Below are 8,366 nucleotides of genomic sequence, written 5' to 3' on the forward strand. Positions count from 1 at the left end.
AGTGGTACATATAAAAGCTATAAAAAAACTGTGATTGTGCAGAAAACATGGATGCTTGTGCAGAGATACCTTTAAAATAGATTTGATACAATCGATGTCATTTGCATCTGCAACACTTCCATAAAGTCAGCTCTCTGAGAGTCTCTGTGCTCATTTTCCCCAATGCACAGCCACCTACAGCAGAAATCAGATTAAGATCAACTGTTTACTGATCTTTTTCCTAGAACCAGGTGTTGGAGGACTCTTAATCCCCGTGGGTTAATCCGTGTGCATAGAGAAGGCACTGTTCTACAGGATTATTTCACTCTAATAAATTATTCAGTGCTCTTAAGTAAACATACCCATTTATTGTAATGACGAGGGACTGTTCGAAACTGCCAGAGGATTTCCACATTCATTTTTTTCCTTTTATGCTTCAGGCTTCTGTGTAACTTTTTTGACAGCCTTGGAGTGCAGCACAATTTTTTTTTTCCCAGGCTTTAAGAGCTCCTTTGGCAGCAGGCACAAACTGTTCTACAAGCAATTCATCTGCAACAGGGTTAAGGGAAACAGTCCACTAGGCAATGGTGATACTTTCAGAAGGAGGATGGGGAAAAAAGGTGTCAGAGACCTACCAGTTATCACCCCTAATCCATGGCAGGACAGACATTATCAGACTATGTATTTAGCTTGGACTACTGTAGCTCCATGTTCCCTGTCACATGAGGCTCCTCAGGAAATACTACCTCCCTTACTCTTCATATGGCTACATTACTATATTTCCTGAAGATTAAGAGTAAAAATGTTTGTTAACTCTCCAAGATGCACTAATTCCGTACTTAACACAACATATTATGTAGGACAGATATATATTCTTGTTCACACTGAAGCTGGGAAGCTGGGTACAGAGACCAAACTCAGAAACCCTGGGAGAACTGCAGTGTTTCTCCTTCCTGGAAGAAGACTGACTTGAAAGGACAACCAACAGCTTCCTTTTCATATTTGCAGGATGAAATGTACAACTCAGTGGCAAGAAAAGACACTGCCTGCCAGCTCTGTGAAGCAACCTGTGCTTCTGAGCCCATCTTGGAAAATCTGACATGAAGTATATTTTTGTTGGTGAGGCTAAACATGAGAGGGATTTCAAGTGCCATGTGCTAGGATGAGCAAGTTATAATGACATTTATCTATCACACTCCCTTCCCCTGCCAAAGTATGCCAGGCAGTACTTGATAGTTCACAGTGCTGTCTAACAGATCTTTAGCTGGTGCAAAACCTGTTTAAATCAACAGACTCTGTTAGATTTTGAGGTCAGCTTTTACTGCCATGGCATGAGTGAAGCACATGAACAATACCGACTGCACAGAGCAGGGGAGACATGAAAGGGGGGAACAAAGCATGGTCAAGGGACTGTTAGGTGATTGACATAAAAACCTATCTGAAAATGGAAAATGGCATCTATATCCTGAGCAGTTATTGCAGCAACACAGCAAGTGACCAGGATCTTCTCTGTCTCATGCAGTATGATTGATATTCCAATATTCTAAGCTATATTTCCACTTTATACAAGACATTGGTTTAAATGGAATAGGCACGCATATATATGAAAGAGAAATTAGCTAATATGATACTTGAATACTGCTGTGAATGTTCATGTAGTTCCATCATGTTTTTGATAGAGGACTCCTGATGAAGAAGGATACACACTGAGGAGGCCAAGTGATACATTCATTGAGTTCCAAGCAAAATACCTGTTTTCCTCAGCTGTATTATCTCCATGAATATCCTCTGAAAACACTCTAAACAACTTAATTCTTCTTTTGAGTCCATATAAATTTTGGGATACTTCTCAGAAAACAACAGAGTCCCTAAGCCATAGAAACACTTGCTGTAGAACCAGCATGCCTTTCTGCATAGCCAATTGGAAGCAGTCTTTGGGTGTGGATACATTTTTCCCAGAGAAAGAATCCCTAGGCAAGGAAGAACAACCACATCAAAGGAGAGTGTTGGGCTGGCAAAAAGAAGACAATACTAAAAAAGAATGCAGGAGCCTGGGAGATGTTTCATTGCCAGAATAATTATCAGTTAAGCCTGTTACAGGTCCTCATGAGGAGACATTTTCAGAAACGTGGAGTCACTGTTGGATTGCACTATTAAAGTATCCTCCATAACAGACATGTCTTATTTTCTCACTCAACACCCTGTCTCTCTATTCAAGACATACTCAGGTTTTGATACTGAGAAACAGTTTCCTGGAGAAGATAATTTTAACTCAGCTAGCAATACTCCCTTTCCAGAAGAAGCCATGGTAAGATTCCATGGAAGCTTGACTGATGAAAATATCCCTTCTCTGATAAAATTAGTAGTACTGGATTTTTGCACTAATATTGCAAAATTTTATATGTAAGTGCCAGGCCTCACATATGTAAAACATAAAAGAGAAGTGCTAAGAATACCAAATGCAGGTGCTGGAGTTGTGCCTTGAATTAACGGAGTAATGAATGTAGAGAGTAATGCATTTGCATTGCAGTTCCCATTCTGATTACAAATTATTTAAAATTTTAATTAATATTTAAATTAAATTATGTTTAATTACAGTTATTACAAATTTGAAATATTAAATTAAAATTAAAAATTAAAGAAGTTACAAATTACATGCTTTTGGTAGGCCACTGGACAACAAATATAGCCTTCAAACAATTGGAGAGAGAATAACATGAGTATGTCATCTGATTCTTTCCATGAGAACACAGTGCACATACCAGGCCTGATACAGTCAAACAGAGAAGTGAAAATAGGTATAAAGAACAGTGTTATACACAACAACAAAAGAGGAAAAAAAAAACCCTCAGAGGGTTTCCACCAGAATCTAAAATGCTTTTTCTTTTTTACAGTTTTTTTTTTTCCTTCAGTTACAGGTGGTGTAAGAAAAAAAGTAAACTGAATAATTTAAACATGGTGAATCAAATGCAACTCCAGTTCATTACCAAATGTATTATATATCTAGGAAATTCAGTAAAAAAATTTATAGCCTTCTTCCAACAGACTAACTCAGCAGCATTTCAAATATGGTTTTTTGCCTTCTTTCTTTGTCTTCAGTGAGTAAAATCTCCCTTTAATCGACCTTCTCAAAATTCAGTAAAGAGAAGAATTCATGGAAAATGGAGGATCTTTTTATTTCTTCTTTCTTTAATGTTAACATTTATTTTCTTGATTGTCTACAATCAAAGGGGTTAGCCAACAGCTGAACTTTGATTTCTTGATGGGTTTTTTTTTTTCCTTTTTTAAAATTCTTGCTTTAAAATCAGAGATTACTGTACGTTAGGCCAAAATCTGAAAATTACACTCTTTAGACTTGTCACCCCACTGGAACTTGATGCAGGTGCAAGGACTGTAGGCACTGTAGAAGGGTGAAGTTAATTTTCATAATTTTGTAATTTTGCCCACATTGACGTATCTTCACAGATGGAAAATTTCCACTAAGTTGGTGAAAAAATAGTTTGCATAAACTAGACAGAGAGTGTCACCTCTTCTTTTGCAATAGCAGAATGACACTGTTATTACAGTAGTAGTATGGGTGAAGTTTACTAACATTTGTCATCATTTGCTTTTCCACCTTCTCTGAATAGAATGCTGTCAAGCCATGTGACTTCTCCTTCTTCTAATTAGTTGATGATGGAAAGTTTTGTTCCCCCAGGAAATGCTGAAAGTTGGTAAGGACTCTTTACTCCAGCATTTTGGGATATTAATTGCTGCCAAGGAAGAATAAAAACAGGGAGATAAAATGAAGGGACAAAGATGATCCCACTGAAGGGATTCTCTCCACTCATAGAACAGGGAGCTCCTCGCAGCTCCTTGTACACAGCCCAATCTTATCGTCCTTCTTCCTCTTTATGTACAGCATGATTTGGGTGGAGAGATGAGTGATAGTCATACATATAGCAGGATCTTCATTAAGCTTGTTAGCACATGCAGGGATGCGTGCTTTAATCTTTAAACCACCCTTAATTCGACAAAAGTTACTTTTTGACCATTGTGTCCTTCAAAGTTTCAGTGATACAACTTTGTTTTGCTCCTCAGAGCTGAAACAGGATCTTCCAATCTCTACGGACATCCTCGTTTGGCCAACTCAGCCTTTCTCAGTGTCAGCTACACAAGCTCCATCTGCAGTGACAACATGGATTGCACACAGTGTATCCACAGATAGTAAACCTTAGCCCTTGCCTGGCTCCTTGGCCAGCATCCTGCAGCACTGAGGGAGGAAAAGGAGGTTACAGACAGAAATGGCTCCTCTCCTTGCAAACAAAATTCCAGGGAGAAAGGGATGACAAGCTGGCAGAAAGTCAACAGCCACTATCAAAATATAACAAGCTGGCTCCTTGGCTTAAAATCCTGCAAGCAGAACTTGAAAATGAGCAAGCTGAGATGAAGAAAACACAACAGATTTGTGAGTTCAGAAGGGAGAACCAAAAGCTGCAGCAAGAGAGGGTGAAAGACCAAGGAAAAACCACATCCTGCAGCTTGAAACCAATGGAAAGAGATATAGTCAGAGAACCACTGACAGCTACATCATAATTCGGTCTGATACTGTAAGCACCGAAAGTATCTATAATGCACAATCCTAGTTGCCACGTGCAGCAGTTCCCAATTGACAGGTGCAGCAGTTCCCCTTCCCTTCTAAGGACAAACTTCCACAGATTCCAGCTGATGGTTCTGTTAAAAAAGCTACTTTAAGAATTTTAAAGGTAAGATAGTGCTCCTGAAGTGTTTTACTGGATTTGAATCCAAGCATGGAATTCTGCAGATTACACAGTTATTTATGCAATAATATCTATCTGTTATCTAATTTCAAGCACGGATGAAACACTTTGCAATTTTTTATTTCAAGTAAATGAGGGAATAAAAAGATAATGAACTTTTTTTTACTTCTTCAAGGGGAAAAGGAATGAAAGGATCAGAATGTAAATGTTGCAGACTATGTTACCTTCTCTCTTTCTTCAACTCTGCAGAAGCTTGCAGATGGCTTTATATGTGTCTTGCGTGGGTTGGGAATCATTCAAAACTGGACACAATATTCTAGATGGAATCCAATAATGATTAGAGATGTAGAAGACACTCACAAACAAAACAGATCTGCTTTGTTAATTTTCCATGGCCTGAAGTGTAACATCTAGAAATAAATCTTCAATTTTCCTTTTTTTTTTTTCTCCTTTAACATTGACAACTCTATCTTAGCCATGGGTGGCTTTCTTACTTACTGATTACTCCATATGCAATTACATGTACACGTTCTTTTACTGGCTATATTTTATTTCCCTATTGTACTTCAGGCTTAAAATAGAATTTTGCTTTTACCATGTGTGACAATACTCACAATGATAAAACCAAGAGATTGAAGATTGTTTGGATATACTCAGTGCTGCTAGCAAATACTGCTGCAGTACATGTAGTGCACTCCCTAGGTGAGAAAGACTGGACTTATGAAATCCATGTGCACAAGTCCACCAAACAGCCAACCTATCGCTGAATTAGTAGCAATAATTAACTTGCAGGGTAGAATAAAAATAGCTTTTTATCTTTTCATGTCAACAACTTTGTTTCTACTCTTCATGCAGAGGGAAGATAAAAAATCTGGTGGCTAAAAATACTCCATATGCTTTAAGCTGTATATATTGCAAAACCATCACCCCAACCCAAGTGTTGCACAGCATCTTAAGCTGGGCAGCCTTGGACAAGGCCAAAGTGAAGCTCTGAAGTTCCTTTCCTGTTACCATTATATGGAGCATATGGAATCCATAAATCTGATTAAGCAGTCATAGTTAACAATTACGAATATATCTACTGTATTACAGTTTTCATTTGATTTTTTTCCATTTCTCAAAAAAAAAAAAAAAATCTAATTATTCAGTCAAGTTTGTGGAACATAATTTCCCACGTATTTCTGTAAGAGAGATCTCCAGAGAGGTATCCCTCTCCTTTTTTTTTCTTAGATAAAATACAGAATTTATGTGTGATTAAGACAATTTTCTGCAATAGGGTCACTACAATTCCTTCCAGCAAAAAACTTGGGAAAGCACCAGCCTTCAAAGAACCACCACAATTCAGGCAAAAATTGAGCAGATCTCATTAAGAGCCCCTGCGAACACTGGTTTGCCTCCTGTGCTACCACCCAGTCAGAAGCAGCTGACAGGACTTCCAGGGATGGGGGTTGCTGTATGACCTCTTTCTGCCTGCATCAATTTCAGGTATGTTGATTCCCCACAGTTGTAATCAGTGGTGAGAAAGAATAATGTCAGCCTGACAGGTCTAAGCGGGAGATTCTCACTGGAATTATTAATAGCTACCACATACAGTAACTGTAATTTTGAAAAGTATTATAGAAATTAAGGGGGGAAAAAACCCCAAGAATTCAATATCCATATAATTATTTCTCTGAACTGCAGAAAGTAATGAAAAGATAAATCTTAGTACAATTTTTTTTTTTAAGTAATATTATCTCTTCTGATTTCAGTGGGCCTGACAAGATATGGAAGGGTACAAAATCACCAACTATTAGAAAAAGATTTTGACAGTTTCTGAAAGCAAAAAATTGACCTTATCTGCGAGCCCCAGGAAAGTTTCAGAAGAAAATAGCAAGCAAAAATAACAAGTTACCTTTTTGGGGTGCGCTGGAGTAGTGGGTTACTTATCAAAACTACTGCATCAAGCTGAACCTGAAGAGAACTGAGAAGGATGCAGTTCTTGGAATGTGATAGCAACTGCAAGGTGTTAACACCTACAACAATGTCCACAAAAAAAAACAGCTGAGAAAAAAATAAGCTCTCTAAACAATTTGCTAACATGTAAAATTCCAGGAAAACTCATGGAGCAAGTGATCCTTCTGATAGTCCCAACAAAATTTCCTTCTACAATACAAACAAGCTCTCTATCCTAGTCAAATTATATTGCAGCCAGCTTTTTCCTGACACAAAAAGTGCCATCCAAAAGTGAAAAACAGGAAGCATAAAACAGGTTAGGACTAGGTATGCGTGATACTGCTCCTAAAAGTGCTTTGCTGAATTAATCTCTCATAGAAGGCACTGAGTAAATAATGAAGAGGTAGTCCAGCTGATTATTGAACCCTTGGCCATGCCATAATCAAGTACTGATAAGCAAAAATAATAAGTTTCTACATAAACAGTTATTTGCCTTTTGCTGATACCTTCAAAAGGGAAACAACACATCTGGGAGATTAATTTAAGAAGTTCAAAATGGAAATGTAAGGTAAATATTATTTATAGATCACAGACCAGGACTGCTCACCCTTTTTGTAACACTTGTTATGAAACTGAAGGCATATTTTCTAGTAACACTTTTACATGTAATTTCTAACAGAAACCCCTCTTTTAAATGCAGGATGCAATTCTTGTACGTGACTGCAATCACATTCCCAGGGGCAACATGAACTCCGAGTGAACACCAGTCTTCTCAGATTTAGCAACCAACATAACAGATGTCAAAGCTCAATGCCACAATAGTGGCAAATATTGTCAACACTTACTTTATTATGCCTGTGAATAAATGCACGGAGCAGTTTATGCAAAAAGAAAAAAAAAAATCTCTGCATCTGGTTTCAGGTTTTCCTAGAGACTTTTCTTTCAAATTGTAACTTTATTAATAAGGGTGCAATACTTAACACAAGAGAATGCAGCCTAGTTGGCTTTCAGGTACATTGGAGTCAGTCTCGGCTTGGTGTGTTGCTGAAGCTGGTCAAGGTTCCTCAATTATTTTCAGATACAATGTTAATTAACACCTTTCTGTGCCTCCACAACATACAAACCCAGTAAGAGCACCACACAGGTTAATTAATGAGAAACGTCAGGAAGAGTTAACTCAGATGGAAAAGCAGCACTTGAAGTACATAGTTACTGTGTAGAAGACACTAAGTGCTTCAGATCTGGCAAGGCTATATAGGAAACCTCCTACAGCACACCAGTATTTATTTTCCTGAAGAAAAAATAACTAGCTGCTTTCCCCCCCCAAAAAAAAACTCCCCCAAAACAACCAAACCACGATTAGGTTAAAGACATCACCACCTGGAGAAAGATCTTTACAGAAAAGGTAATATTTCACCATTGAGTGGATATTATCTGACTAGAAATACTTTTATCAGTAGCAATGAATGTTTTCCAGTGTTCATATTTACATGTCACTTTCGTCAATACTTAACAGCATTTTAGTAACATTGTCAGCATGTTAAAATAACATTAAGCTGCGCTAGAATTTTTTTAGTGTAATTTGCAGGTTCAAAAATCAAATGAGTGAAATTGAAAAATGAAAGCCTCAAGACTGCATTTACCATTGTCATGACAGCAAGCTGCATATGCCCAAATGACAAATTAAAGTTA

Source organism: Haemorhous mexicanus, chromosome 1, assembly GCF_027477595.1.
Source record: "Haemorhous mexicanus isolate bHaeMex1 chromosome 1, bHaeMex1.pri, whole genome shotgun sequence".
Lineage (NCBI taxonomy): Eukaryota > Metazoa > Chordata > Aves > Passeriformes > Fringillidae > Haemorhous > Haemorhous mexicanus.